Source organism: Lichenostomus cassidix, chromosome Z (assembly GCF_008360975.1).
Source record: "Lichenostomus cassidix isolate B80296 chromosome Z, HeHo_3.0, whole genome shotgun sequence".
NCBI classification, from domain to species: domain Eukaryota; kingdom Metazoa; phylum Chordata; class Aves; order Passeriformes; family Meliphagidae; genus Lichenostomus; species Lichenostomus cassidix.
This window is the reverse complement of record NC_139511.1, coordinates 48,651,285-48,666,946: the sequence shown is the minus strand read 5'-3', so window position 1 is coordinate 48,666,946 and position 15,662 is coordinate 48,651,285. Positions and strand designations below refer to the sequence as shown.

The following is a 15,662-nucleotide window of genomic DNA, read 5'->3' as shown; positions in this document are numbered from 1 at the left end:
TTAAATAGTTTTAGGACTGAAAGATGAACACAAGGCACTCCTTTCCCTGGGGAGTGGATGCCTTATAAACCCCAGCTGGAGACCATTGTCATAGTCACCAGTATACCAGCTCTGCAAGACTAGAGGAACCACCTAGATGCAAATGGGAATGGCAGTGTTTCTGCTTAGAGCTTTTTATGCTGATCAGCAGAAGATGAAGAAATTCAAGATCATGCCTCAGGAAACAGACTGTGATGGGTGAAACACCAAAGGTTGCAGTCACATAAGCAGGACCTCCTCACATGAACAGTCACATTGCATTCACAGGGAATGGTTCAGGGAAGGCATTGGTAAGCTTGGATACATGTGCTGTGGAATGCCCTGTGTCCTTAATACACAAATCCCCTTTTTATTCCTTCTTCCATTGAGTCTGCAGAGGACTATGGCCTGTAAAGGAATATATTGTTCTCTTGCTCAGGTACAATAACTTTCTATTACATTTTCTGCTCTTTACGCTTCTAATAACCTCAGCCCTCAGCTGGGATGCTGCGGCATCAGTGTGTGCACAGTCTAACATAAAGTGTTTAGGAGTGTCCAAGGTGTGAGGCTAAACATCTTCCAACAAGGTATGAAATAGAGTGGTGTATGTCGTTGTGCCACAGAGGGCACTGCACCTTCCTCTGTGCTACCCTTCCCCACCTCCAGAGTTTGGCTGCTTGTGTTCAAGGGATTCAAGGCTCAACTTTACTTCCCGTGGGCTGTATAACCTCAGCTAAGGGTGGTGGTGAAGCTGCTGACCTCAAAAAAGCTGTGTAAATGTGTACAGAAAAGAAGAAATAAGGTTAACAAAGATAAAATTATAGGCAGGGGATGAAGGAATCTCAAGTACATAAGAGGAAAGATACTGACATGAGGAGGAATAAACTTCTAATGGAAAGAAAGTGAGAGCTGGTTGTCAGATAATTGAGTGTCCTTGGTATTGATGGAGTTGGTGGAAAAGATGCTGGGTTTTAATGTCAAGGATTTGCTCTAAGGAGTCACGGACGTGGTACATTCCCCTAGGTGTTATCCAATGGGCAACAAAGGGTCCTTGGATTCCTTACCTGAGGTGGTCTGTAGCTTATCAAATCACAGCATGTTTTGTGTATGCCAGACATGGAACAGCTGCTGCCTGCTTGTAAAGTTGTCATATCCTGTTTGCAGAGACTTTTTGCACCTGCCTAGACTACAGACACCTGAGCAAATGCACCTGAAAGGAGGGTGACAGCAACAGGTAACAGGACCTTCTGCACAAAAGTCACCCCCAAATCATCACAGCAGACTGTATGTGATGCCACCAGTACACATGGAAGAGGGTCTCACACAGGCATTGGGGTTTATCCAGCACAGAAAGCCTGCAGTCGCTACCTGGGGGACATTGATAAGAGCTTTAACTTTTACACCAGATGTTCTGTGCCTTGCTTGTTCTGATTTATTAACATATATAAAATGATCCAATATCTGGCCACTGCCTTTAAATCATGGGATTTTCCATTCTAAATGACAACCTTTGCATTTTATTAGTGTGGCTTAGTCTTTATTAGGCCTTTACTATACCCATATATCTTACCAACACTCTTAGAAGAAGCCTTTGTACATATTATAAATTACCTTGGCAGTGGAATGACCACATCCACTGGCATACTTGAGAATATGATGCCACTGCCCCAGGTCTTGGCAAGCACATAAAAGAAGGAAGAATTTGTATTGCAGTCACACGAAGATGGGAAGGTGTGGGCTTGTAGTGTGGGTGCACATGGGGGTGGTGAAGCCTCCTGAATCCAAAAAGCTCTGCTGTGACCAAATCTCTGTGAACCATGTGAAGGTGGTTAGCTCCTCTTCCTCAGTCTCCTCATTCCTGAAAGGCAGATTTTAATTCCCTGGAGAGACACAAGAATTGGTTGATTAATGTCCGTAAAACAGCAAAGAGAGAAATGCTGAGTAATGCCATGGTTGACTATTGCTATTCAGTCTTTCAAAGGAGCATCAAATTGTGCTTTTCATTTGAGCTTAGCCACATCTTTGCAGTGAAACTGAGAACTGTATCTTAAAAATTCAGGAGCTACTGTTTAACAGTCTCTGTAAGAATAGCAGGCCAGTGTTCACTGTGTGCCCTTAGCTGCATTACCTTACAATTCTTTTTGCTTTACCTGGGAATACATTATTTTGCATTAGTATTATTATCAAGAGTTAAAGAGGCTGGTCAGTATTACCAATTTGCTGCTAATTTCTATGGATTCTTCCTCATTTTTCCACAACTCAAATATCAGAATGCTATTTTTGAAGCCACTGAGAGGAATATATTACAAGTGCAGATTCCCAGAAGGCACCTGTTTGCAGAAATCCCTGACAGCACTGTTTGGCCCATCTGAGCAAGGACTGTGAAAGGACAAGAAATAATTAATGCATACTGAGCAAATTCCAGCAGCGATTCTGTGTCGTTCCCTGGCAGTGACAAAGGCTGGGAAATATCTTCACCTACCTACAAGACATTAAGACTATTTCTGGTAGCTTATTATAGTAATTACTTATTTTGCTTGTGTTGTACAGTCTTGTTGTACAATATTACCACATGATTGAAATTTCTCATCTTCAAGCCTCAGGCCCTGGATGTTCTGGAGAGAGCTGTTCTGTGTTTTGTGGGTCTGGACCACCTGTGATGTGGATAATCTCACCTAAGACTTGCTTCAGTGGAATCACCCCACTGAAACCTTGCAAGGTCCAGAGACTGGGTAGCTTGAGATAGAAGTAGTGTGTCACGTCTCCTGAGACCATGGTTCTGCAGAGGATGGGCTACCTGTTCCTTGCAAAAAGATTAATTTAATGTCTCTGGAGGAGCCTCTGGTTCACTAGGAGCCAGTGTGACAGGCTTAGCTTCTTTCATACCCACAAATGATGCTGCCAACAGAAGTCTCTCAGGCACATATCAAAAAGGTTCCCAACAACTTGGAGCACATTCCCCTGCTTCAACACCATTCCATATCCTCAGGCTCACCATCTCCAGCCAGCTGTGCCTCTGTCTCCCATTCTGCTCTCTGACCCCAAAGGTCTGCAGAGGAAGGTGCCTCTCCTGCATGTCCCAGTCCACGAATACGTTTCTGAAGTGATTGCAGCAGGGACTTGATGAGTAGCCAAGACAAGGGTACACCACGTCTTTCTGTTTTCTCTACCTCTGCCAACCATTACAACAGCATGAAGATTCATAATTTCATTGTATCATAGAATATACTTAGTTGGAAGTGACCTGCAAGGATCATTGAGTCCAGCTCCTGGCCCTGCACAACAACATCCCGAAGAATCACACCATGTGCCTGAGGGCATTGTCCGAATGCTTCTCGAGCTCTGTCAGGCATGGTGCTGTGACCACGTCCCTGGGGAGCCTGTGCCTGTGCCCAACCACCCCCTGGGGGAAGAACCTTTTTCTAATATTGTCTTGGTTTGAAAGACAGGTGTCTGTTAAGGAGGGTGGGAACCTCCTTAGAAGAGAGAGTGTGGCCCTCCTTCCTTCCAAATTATTATAACTTTGGAATCAAGGGCTTTCAGGCAAAGATGTGGGAAAAGGAATAAAAGCTCTTTACTAGTATCTATAACGAGGCAAACAAGCAACAACAACAGCAGCAACAACAAACAAAACCAGAAACTCAGCGGCAGCTGGAAACAAGCTCTGAGATCTGATATGAGTGAGGTATTTGGTTCATTTTTTGAGACATAATCCAGAAGGTGCACAGACACACAATGCTGGAAAATAGAACATTCAAAGACAGTAACTATTTTGTTTTGGGGCAGAGGTTCAGGTCAGAGCCCATTCCATCCAAAGTACTTCACTCTGTCTTCACATCTGGCCTGAGTACAAACAGGAATGGTTTTGCTTTGGAGAAAGATTATTACCCTTCTCACTGCTGGGGGAGAAAGAAACCCAGGCACATGTGACTGATGATACATATGGCTTCTCTTGAGTGGTCACTGCTTACTCTGGGTGAGCAGCAGGATTGTGTGTTCTCATACTGTAAGGGAAACCAACAGCCTCTTTGCCTGCTGGCTGCATGCTATTGTCCCTTTACAGTCCAGGGCTAGTTTTGGCCCTGTACTAGAAATTCATTATGATCAAAACTTCATGCTGGTTCAAGAACATGTTTGTGTACATTTTTGCCTCTATCTACCATATTGTAGGAGCTCCTTTAGCACAAAATTAGTCCTGAAAAGATCTGTTTTACTGCTAGCCAAATTGCGTACCTGCTTTTTTATCTTTAGGACCAGGGACACATAAATGTTCTGCTTTGTGCCTCCATTTCCCAAAGAATTTTCCATTCAGGTGTGTGTGGAATACACATACCTGAAGGTCCTCATAACAGAGTAAGACTCTTACAGTAGTGTCGAATGTGGTGGCACAAAATAAAACTCCAGTGTTATTTAAAGGGCTGCTGTGTAAGCTTTAATACCAATAATAACATCTTCCACCTTCAGACATGGAAATATTAGTTATGAGGTCCTTAGGACTGCCTTTGCATTATTATCCCAAAAGAAATGGTGACAGTAATGGATGGGAAAGGTAGGATAGCCCACACTGTGCGAAACATTTGAGATGAAAAACATCTGAGCGCTTCCCTACCCCCAGGAAGGATGCAACCTGAGATAGGAACATGTGTGTGCTCATTTAGAATAACATTTCCTTCCTATGTTAGTCTCTATGAAAATGCAAACAGGTGTTTGAAAGCTAGTATTACATTCTGACAAAGTCCCTTTCAACAGCAGGCCTGGGCTTTCCCCAGCCCAGGGGAAGGAGCCAGGAGAGATGGAAAAAATTAAGTAAGCTCCTCCTAGAGGTGCAATGCAGTTCACCCAAGTTTTAGGGATCACTGTCTTGCCTTGCTTTGCTCCTGTCCCTGCCATCCCTTGGGTAACACTGCATGTCAGCAGCACCCAATCACAGGGAATGGAATGAAACTTTAGGCTGTGCCAAGAGCTGGAAGAGTGCCTGCTGGTGAAGCAGAGGCAACAGGCTGCTTCTGGGGCTGTCAGTCTGACCCTACTGCCAAGAAAATATGCCAGAGAATACTCCCTTGGGTTCATTTACCTCCCCCAGGGCTGAACCTTGACTCTCCTGAGCAGAAGACAACACTCTTTCGTAACACTCTTGCATCAGCCATCAAAGGAGAGGGGAAGAGAAGAAGGGCAACTCTTTTGGCTTGTCCCACTGTGCGCTGGCAAGTGAGGGGCCACAAAGGAGAGGCAGCAGCTCAGGAGGTGTTTGGGTTGTCAGGCTGGTCTTGCCCTGCATCAGGGTGGCAGCCATGTGCTCGCTGGGAAACAGGCATGTGTGGCTCCAGACACCTCAGGTGTATGTATTTGTCAGGAGCACATGCTGTCAAAATTAGAATATAACCCACCTGCCTGCTTTCCTAGGTCTTAATTACGTAGAACAAAACACAGCCACAAACATACAATAATTCCCAAAATTTAGCCTGTAAGTCTAGTTTTCAAGGTTTTTGCCTTCCCTTGCAAGTTAGTTGGCTGTAAGCTACAACAAGGAGAATTCTGTCTGCAGGCTTCTGGTCTTTATTCACACAAATTTGTATGGACCCAGCACCACAAACCTTTCTATGCATCACATGGAATTGTTCAACCCAGCAACAACCTCCATCCACAAACTCAATTTGGGAAGATTAAATGTTGGTAAAATGGGGAGAATATGTTGCCTTGTGCACAGGAGTGGCAGCTGATCACCTAGCAACTCTACACCTAGGCCACTTGCAATATTCAGGGTGGCTTAAGAAAGCTGCTTCTGAAAAAAAATTTCCACTTGCAAATCTTTATTGAGGTATTTTGGGAAAGGAAGGATAGCATTACTATCCCAGATCTATGAGTGTAAAAGGACCAAAAAGAGGTCCCCAGTACTGAAACTGGTGAACATCAGAACACTAATGGACTTACTACAGGTCTTCATTTACATAATATAACTGAGAACAGAATTTAGCCTTATTATTTTATTGTGTAAAAACTGACTGGAGTCTGTGATGAATGAACACTCAAATCAATTTTCCTCCCACTATCTGTAGCAAAATGAAAAGTGAAAAAGATAGTACTTTAATAATTTGATTTGTTTAATTGAAACTTCTTTCCTTGTGAGTGGAGTGAGAATTGGTGCCTAATTACAGTCCATGATAATTTTCACACAGATGTAATCAAACAGGAAAATCAATAAAAATGTCTTCTTGCTAAACTGTTGTGTCTTTGGAGATAAACGTTTAAGTGTACCAAAATAAATCCTTTCCCTGGGGAGCACATGATAGTACTCTTTCGGGGAAATGATTTTACTGATTTATCTTTCCAGTGGCTATGTTACTCATGAAGGGTACTGGCCACCATGTTAGAAGAGTTTGCTTGTGTGTTACTGAAAGATTGTGTGAGTGTATGCAGAAGATTTTACTTAGAAGTAAATTCTGTAGGAAATTGTTACTTTTCCAAGATCTTCTGGAACTTTTTCTGAAATATTTTAGAGAAATTTTATTCTTAATATATCATGGAACAACTAGAAATACCTTAAATGAGTCAGAGTGTTTGGCCCTGACCTGAGCAGATACTGGCTGAATCTGGCTATTCTTAATGTGCATGAGTAGAGCAATGGAGAGATACAGAATTTTACCAAGTTTGGAGGACTCCGTTGACGGCAGAGAAGCACTTCAGAGAGACCTCAACAAATTAGAGTGCTGGGCAATCACCAGCTCAGTAAAGTATAACAAGGATAAGTGCCAGATTCTGCACCTGGGATGGGGCAACCCTGGATGTGCAGACAGACTGCGGAATAAGATGCTGGAAAGCAGTGCCATGAAAAGGGACCTGGAGATCCTGGTTGATGGCAAGTTGAACATGAGCCAGCAGTGCCCTGGCAGCCAGGAGCACCAACCCTGTCCTGGGGGGCATCAGGCACAGCATTGCCAGCCTGGCAAGGGAGGGGATTGTCCTGCTCTGCTCTGCACTGGGGCAGCCTCACCTCCAGTGCTGGGGGAAGTTTTGGGTGACACAATAGAAGAGAGATATAAAGCTGTTGGAGAGTGTCAAAGGAGGAACATGAGGATGGTGAAGGGTCTTGAGGTGAAGCTGTATGAGGAGCAGCTGAGGTCACTTGATTTGCTTAGCCTGGAGAAGAGGAGACTGAGAGGAGACCTCATTGCAGTTACAGTGAGGGGAAGAGGAGGGGCAGGCACTGATCTCTTCTCTGTGGTGACCAGTGACAAAGTCAGAGGGAAAGGCTTGAAGCTGAGCCAGGGAAGGTTTAGGTTGGATATTAGAAAAAGGTTCTTCCCCCAGAGGGTGGTTGGGCACAGGCTCAGTCTCCCCAGGGAAGTGGTCACAGCACCAAGCCTGACAGAAGAAGCATTCAGACAATGCTCTCAGGCACATGGTGTGATCCTTGGGCATGTTGCTGTGCAGGGCCAGGAGTTGGACTCATTGACTCTTGTGGGTTCCTCCCAATTCAGGATATTCTATGATTATCACAGAATCAAAGATTTATTTTCATAGACTATAATCTTTCAGTAATTAACTCAATAAAAAGAGAAGAGCCAATTGCACTGTCACTTACTTTGCTGGACACCTCACCTGGAGAACACAACAGGAAAAGATGACCTCTCAAACCAGCAGAACCATTACGTCCTTTCTTTTTAGTATTCTTGGCAGGGATACTTAATTTTTGTACCCTCAGACAGTGTTGTAGGGAGAAGAACGCATAGAAAAAGTGAGCATAATGAAAGAAGGTATTTGATCACAAGATTAACTTTTCATTGGGCCATACTTTCAGACGTGAAGGCATTTCTTTTCACAACCAAGTTTGGTGCTCTACCTACTACAGCGTGTCTTGGATGACATAAGCATGAAGACACAGTTCACCATCTGTCAAGTCCCTCCATTCCTAATACATCTTCTCAAAGTATCTTCCTTGGAAAGGGCTATAGTATTTCTGGTAATGGCACTACAGTGTCTGAAAATGCACTTTACCATAATGTTCTGGATAAGGAAGGCTGAGTTATAGTGAAAATCCTAGAGAAGTGGTATGACTTGCTCTACTCATGATAAATATGTTCTTCCGATTAGTACTCTTATAATAAAACACCAGGATGATTGGGCCATTAATTAGAAGAGTCCTAAAGTCAAATCCCAGCTGATGCTCTGTGGCACCATTTCTTAATATCTTTTCTTCCCTGAAGACAACCACAAAAGTGGCAGCAGATCTAAGCTAAAAATTTACTATTTCAATTACAAAAACAAACATAATAGTCTACATAAGATCCAAAATTGGATTATTGTTGATATTACTTTATCCTATAAATAAGACTGGTCCTGAATATAGTGCTGGTATACTTAACATTCTTAAATGTCTCATCAAGTAATCCTTATTAACTGCTGTCTGTATCTTTTTGCTTACTATTGGTAATCTATTGGCAAAGAGTCCCCTTCATCCAAACCATCTGTGCTACTTTGTCACTGAAGTGAAAGTTGTGGAAACTTCACAGAGGGTGCAATTACCAAGCAGATTAAGTTACCTCAAAAAAAAAAAAAAATGAACAGGGAGAAAAAAAGAAAGAAGGTTCTGGTAGTCTGCATTTCAAGACAAATGAAAGATATGTTCTGCTGCTCTGCTTTTTAATGCTTCACTGAAATCTGTATGCAGTATGCAACTGGCCCTTTTGATGTTTGCTTGTAGATCACTGCAAACAGAAAATGCATGCATAATGAGAATGTTCAAGGTTCATTTGAATATTAACACTGTTGTAGATGGAGACTGTGTAATACCAGCTTTTGTCTGTGACTACAAGTGTCTCATGAATACTTGAGGAACTGAGTTTCATTGTTAGCATAGAAAAAAAAAAAAAAAAAGCCAGTGCCTTCATTTGGTCCCTTCTTCACTTCTTCCTCTTCTTTTTAAAATATTTGTCTGAGAAGGAGCACATGAAGAATCAAATGTGAAGGAATTAATGTGTAGGTAATGACTGCTGTGAGGCAGTCCTTAGGACTGATCATTCTTTCTCAGCCAGGCTAGACACTGTGGAATAATCTGCTAAATGTTGTTGAGTTGGTTGGTTGGGTGGTTGGGTGATTTATGCCAAGCTGGATCAGAAGCAGTGGAAACACTGCTGGATTACCAGCAGTACAAACCCAGTACAAATCACTTTGACAAGAATATCAAAAGTTGCTTGCTGCATTTGTGCTGATGCCAGTTATCTTGTGAGTCCAGTTGGACTTCTGTAGAATGAAATTATAGAAGTAAGCTGTGCTTTTTCCTAATGAATCCTATACAAGCATTCTAGTCCCCAAATACAGTGCTCATGTGTTTTGGGCAAGGAGGTAGTTAATTTACTTTATTTTTCTTCTACCATCTTAGTAGAACATAATGCAAATGTGCTCATCTTGGGGAGAAATCTAAAAAATGAAAGCAATGTAAAGTTTTAGGTGGAGCATTTCAGCTCCAAAAGTAGCCCAAAAGGAGAACTTGGAAGTTAAATGGTAGGACCAGTTCATGCCTGCAATCTCTGTGCAGTGCATCTCCTCGATCAGCTTTCCTCAGTCTCATCAGGCTTGTTTGTCTTCACTTCTGGCAATGCCATCCCCACGTAACCTTGCGGTTACCATAAGGAGGTATAGTGTAACACATTTTTTAATTTGTTTGGATGAGTGCAGGACAAACGTGCCATTAATGAGCCCTTACATGTAGTTAAGTCTTAAAGAATAGTTGATTTGGATCAAAATTGATCACTGCAAGGTTGCTGATGACACCAGTCTATGTGGTGCAGCTGAAGCTGGAGGGCAGGGGTGCCATCCAGAGGGACCTGGACAGCCTGGAGAGGTGGGTCTGTGTGAACCTCTGGAAGTTCAACAAGGCCAAATCAAAGGTCCTGCACCTGGGTCAGGGCAATCCCACACATGGATACAGGCTGGTCAAAGAATAGATTAAGAGCTGTCCTGGTGAGAAGGAGTTGGGGATATTGCTGCATGAGAAGCACACCATGACCCAGCCATGAGCACTCACAGCCCAGAAAGCCAAACGTGTCCTGGGCTGCATCCAAAGCAGTGTGGGCAGCAGGGCCAGGGAGGGGATTCTGCCTCTCTGCCCTGCTCTGCTCTGCTCTGGTGAGACCCCAGCAGGAGTACTGCATCCAGCTCTGGAGTCCCCAACATAAGAAGAATTTGGATTTGGTCCAGAGGAAGATCGCAAAGATGATCAGAGGGCTGGAGCATCTCCCTAGGGAAGGAAGACTTAAAGTGTTGGGGTTGTTCAGCCTGCAGAAGAGAAGGCTGAGGGAAGAGTTTACAGTGCCTTCCAGTACCTAAAGGGACCTACAAGAGAGCTGAAGAGGGACTTTTTACAATGGCATGTAGTGACAGGATGAGGGGAAATGGCTTTAAACTGAGAGTAGGTTCAGATTAGATTTTAGGAAGAAATTCTCTGCTGAGAGGGTGGTGAGGAACTGGAACAGGTTGCCCAGAGAAGTGGCTGCCCTGTTCCTGGAAGTGTTCAAGGCCAGGTTGGATGGAGTTTTGAGCAACCAGGTCTAGTGAAAGGTGTCACTGCACATGGCAGGGAGTTTTGCACTGGATGTCAAGACCCTTCCAACTCAAACCATCCTATGATTCTATGATTCCATGTTTAGAATGCTGATGAGCTTCAGGAAAAATTGCAATCAAAGCACTGTGGGGATATTAGACTGAATAGAATTTCATTAATGGAATCTGGTATACAATCTTTCACTCATATTTTCTTAGACATTTTCATGTAGGTAGATGCCTTACTATTAGGTAAAGCACTACTTACTGTAATGTCAATTTGCTGTGTTGTCACCTGTGTCCACGCAGAGCTCTGTCACAGTCAGAGAAGCCAATGTAGTCTCTAGAAATATATGAAAGGTTAAGATCAGGTGCATGCATCTTGACATAGAGGTGAGAGAAAAACATGCTGAGAACAATGGGAACAAAGCCAGTACTTCATCTGATTATTTTCTGCCCTGCTCACATGGAATGCAATTGGAAAAATCAGCAAGTAGAAGGTGAGAACAATACTGGAAAGTATGTTCAGCATAGTTGTGTTTTATTTGCAGGATGAGAATTAAAACAATTTAGAAACATTCCTTCTTGGAAAAAAGCAGATCAGGAGAGACTCTTGTCAGAAGGAAGAAACTGAACTCTCGGGTACAGGCACCCAAATACACAGCTCGCACTCACAGTCAGGCTCGATGTGCTCATGTGCTCAGTGTACTCAAACCAGGCTCAAACATTTAGGCTGCCTCTTCTCTGCCATAGAAGTTAACAAGCTCATAACATAAACAACCAGCTCCGGCAGATTATCTGTTTAAAATGCTAGAAATTAATAACTTAAATGGTAACACCATGATGTCGGGACTTACCAAAATAGCATCAATTACCAGGACCATTTCATGGCAGTTACAGAATCATTAATGGCACACTTCAGTCAGCAAAAACCAGATGAATGAAAATTATTAGCACTGGTTTCTGAAGGAAAGGCCTAAATGCTCCCTTTTTCAGTCACCTTCACTCTGATGGCTTGAGAATGGACTCCAGAAAAATTGATAGAGACATATTTCTCAAAAATAATTGAGTGTCTAGAAGTCTTGTGGGAAACTAAAAGTTGGCTATAGGAAAATTTTCAACTGGTTTCTCCACTAACAGCAGAGAAAAAGTGAACTTCAACTACTACCTTTTTGGCTGCCTGGCCATCAGGTAGGTAACCTCAAACCATGTAGTCCTATTTTGATAGTACAGGAAGTGAAACAGGTGCTCCAGGAATGCAGAGAGGATCTGAAGGCTATGCTGGGTGAAGAGTAGAGGAAAAAGAAAGTTAATTATTTTTAATACATTGCAGAGTATAAGGCACAAGCCCATACAAAAATCAGTCATATACTTTTTCTACTGAATTTCTTCTAAATGCAAAATAATAGGTATCAGAAGCAAAATAACAGTTCATCAGATGGTGCTCCAGTTGTAAGGCACTATATATAATGTGGAATGTCTGTATCTTTTCGACTTTACCAGCACAGGTTTTTCTCACGTTGTTATGTGTGAGCAGAAGTTACTATTTCATGATACACTGCCAAGTGCTAACCTTTCCCAGAGTAGAAAATGCAGTTTTAGGGAAGACAAAATGCTACTGAAAGCTGATCATGTGTCTTTGAGAAAAAAAATCATACATGTTTCATTACACTTATCCAGCTGAAAGGCACAATTAACCTTGAATGTAGGTAATCTAAAGCAAGATATTTCTTGTGGCAATGGTGTTCTCTTTCTTCAGAGGACTGGGTGCTACAGATCCCATCTCTCAGATTTTTGGAGAAAGGACCCAGCTGCAGCCTCTAGTCACTGCTGACTGCCCTTGCTCTGAGGGGAGCCTGGCAGCCTAAGCAGACTGAAAAAAAAAATCTGAACAGTCTGTTAGGTTTATAATTGAGAAGGGAAGGTTGGAGACTTAAGCTTCTGTCTCTCCAAAAATGTCATATTCTCCGTCTCTTTCTTGTGAAGGGAATAACTCTCATATTCCCAAGAATTGTGCATAAGACTTGAACATTCTGGCATTCTTTTGTGTTAATTTTCCACAGCTTTAAAATGGTTTGACCATTTCCAACACACAAGACAAACTTCTGTATGTGCAAGTGGGCTACTTATGCACCAGAGCTGGGCTAACACTTAATATGACGCCTTTTTGGCTAGTAAGAATATGAAGCAGAAAATCACTAGGCATCAAATATTTCTGGCTGGAGAACCTGGCAGCAAAGAACTGCACAGATTTAGATGTTCTCTATTTTTGCCAGTTTTATTATGCTCTTGTAATGAAACATCCAATTGCTTTTGCTCATACTAGTAAGATGTACCTTCTAGACACATCTTGCCTGGGCTGAGTTAGGTGGCCCAGAACATGGATTTGGATTTGAAGGAGGGCTTGGATTAGAGTTTTGAAACTAACCCCTAACTGTGTCTTAGGAATGACAAGTGGGAACAGCATTCAGATTCAGTGATATTTACCAAGCTACACAAATACATGTTCTCCTTTATGTCAGGATTAAATATGAATTGTTTCGTAATTTTTAAGGAGATGGCTTTCAGAATAGAAATGGTGATGTCAGTGCTCAGTTGAGATGTGAGGAAACTCAGGACTATATCCTGTGCTCAAATCAGGCCTTTGAAAATGTTGTGTGCTGTAATCTGAAAGTGTGTCCATGCAGTATATTCACCTGTCTTCTTTGGTTATTCCAGCCTTTTATAGTCACCTTCATAGCGTGATCCACAAAAGAGCTCTCAGTCTTCAGTGTTTCTACAAGAGAAAACTAAGTCTCTCTTATCAGTTTTAGAAAATGTAATCCTCTTACTTATCAGCTCTGCTGTGAAACTCAGGCATGTAGGCAGTTACAAAATAAAACACAGGAAATAATCTTGCCTAACTTCACTCTTTCTTTTCAGGCAGTCAACATCTGGGACTTTCAGACACCATATCACTTAAAAAATGTGAGAAATATTCTGTCTCTAGAGGCTGATTCTGAATGGCAGCACTTGCCAATGGACAACAGAAAAGCCCTCATGTTTTGCTCATGTGCATTCTTTGTATTCTTAGAACATGCAGTATCTCCTGATCCTTTAAATAAGAAATGACCTAATTCCGTTTAATGGGGTCATTAAGAACTCTAACGTTCCAGGTATAAATTCCTGTTTCTACTGTGCACCTTAATTTACTATTCATAAGTGGATCCCTTTGGGTTCCCAATTACTATCCAGCAACAGCAACTGACTCTTGAAATTATTCCCACAGGCCTGACTTTGCAAAGGACACTGCAGTTTACACCTCAGTTCCCTAATTAAAGACACAACGCTCAATAAACCTTGAACAACTAGCAGTTGGAAGCTAAGTTAGTCTCACCAAATGCCTGTAGACACAGGTTTTGTTGCCTGATGACTGACCACAAGTGGGTCATGTGAGGTGTGTAGAATGAGTATTGAGGTCACACACTAGCGAAGCTGAACCAGTAGGAGCTGAAAGAAAAACACCCTCATATAGACAGTGCCTTAACAAACACAATTTGCTGCAACTCAGTGCACAACATCTGAAACACAACAGGTGCTGCAATTCCAGCTACTGGCTGAGCCATATAATATCAGGTGAGACTGGTGGGGGAAGGAGGGATGGGTTTCAAAGAACTTGTCATCCTTCTCTTGTGCTGCTCTTCTCTCTACAAATGCAACTTAGCCATAAAACAGCTCTTGGCATTTTAATCAAACTCCTGGTTATGGTGGTATTCCAAGAGTAGACATTCTGTTCTTGGCTTTTCTTCCCCAGCAGATTCAAGCTCTTAAAAGCAACAAAGAGCATAATCAGGTTTATAATTTCCTTTATTATAGCAAAGCAAAAGCCTTTCCTAACAATACTCATTCTGCCCTGTATTTATATCATTCTCTTATCAAAGTGTGGGTCTCTGAAAAAAAGACACAGAATTTCACAGAATCCCAACCAATGACACAAACACTGTGAGACTGATAGTAAGAATGATGGCAGTTGAAAAGCAGTATTTAACAAATGTGTCATTTAAAGATATTGTGCTTTGATGAAATGTGCTCCTCATTATGTCGAGTAGGAAAAAAGTTTATGTGCAATTACATCAGAACTGCTATCCTACTTTGACTACTTCATTTGAGCAGCAGCTTTCATCAATTAATTAACATTTAAGTGTCAAGGGAAAACAATACTAATTATAAACAATCTGCAATTTCAATACCTCACCTATTTTGCATCAGTCCCTTTACCTGCTGCTGTTAGGTTTATCATGATAAAAAAGGACAACATGAGAAGGGCTGTGCTGTCCCATAAGGAGGGTGCATTGAGCCCAGCAGTCCATCTGCAGTACTTGCCATTAGCAGTTGTCCAGGAAAGAACAAAAATACAAGCTTATCCCCCTGCCATGTCTCCAAGACTCTCCCATCCTTCACTTATTTCAGATGTGATTTGCTGAGAAACCTTCTGTCTTCTCAACATTAATCCCATCTTCCTCTAATGGAATACACAGGGTTTTTATCTACAGTTTCCTTTGGGAAGCATCTTCACAAACCTACTGAGCCAAAAAAAAAAACCCGTCCTTTTATTTGTTTTAAACTTGTTCCCTTTGATATTCTCTGGTTTCTGTTCTGAAATAATTTTGTCCTTAGTTCCATGGCAGTCTATATAATGGGTCTTGCTGAGATTTTCCACGGAAGAGCCCTCACAGTGCTCTGCTTTGCACTGGTAGCTACAAAGGTGTTGACAACACACCAGTGTTTTAGCCTCTGCTGAGCAGTGCTGGCACAGCAGCAATGCTGCTGCCCCAAGATTCTGCTCCCCATCAGTAGGCTGGGAGTGAGCAGCATCCTGGGAGAGCACATTGCTAGGACAGCTGACCCAAACTGACCATAGGGATGTTCCATACCATATGACATCAGCTCAGATACAAATGCTAACTAAAGGAGAAGGAAGAGGGTGGCATGGAGGAATGCTTGCCTTCTGGAGCTTGCTGAAGCCCTGCTTTCCAGAAAGGAGCCAGACATTGCTTGCTGAAGGGAAATAGAGAATACCTTTCTTTTCTTTGCTTGTGTGCTTTAGTAAACTGCCTTATCTCAAC

The 15,662-nt window shown here is 42.3% G+C and overlaps 1 long non-coding RNA gene across 1 annotated transcript in view; it reads right to left on the bottom strand.

Annotated features, from left to right (window-relative positions):
* Positions 1–263: 263 nt before the first annotated feature.
* Positions 264–15,662, bottom strand: part of LOC146424844 (uncharacterized) — a 92,130-nt gene continuing 76,731 nt past the window's right edge. Inside the window, exons 7-9 of the long non-coding RNA XR_014846805.1 lie at positions 11,726–11,838; positions 10,826–10,900; positions 264–1,898 (exon numbers count right to left, since the gene is read on the bottom strand). This is a non-coding gene — a long non-coding RNA (uncharacterized LOC146424844). The remainder of the gene's footprint in view (positions 1,899–10,825; positions 10,901–11,725; positions 11,839–15,662) is intronic.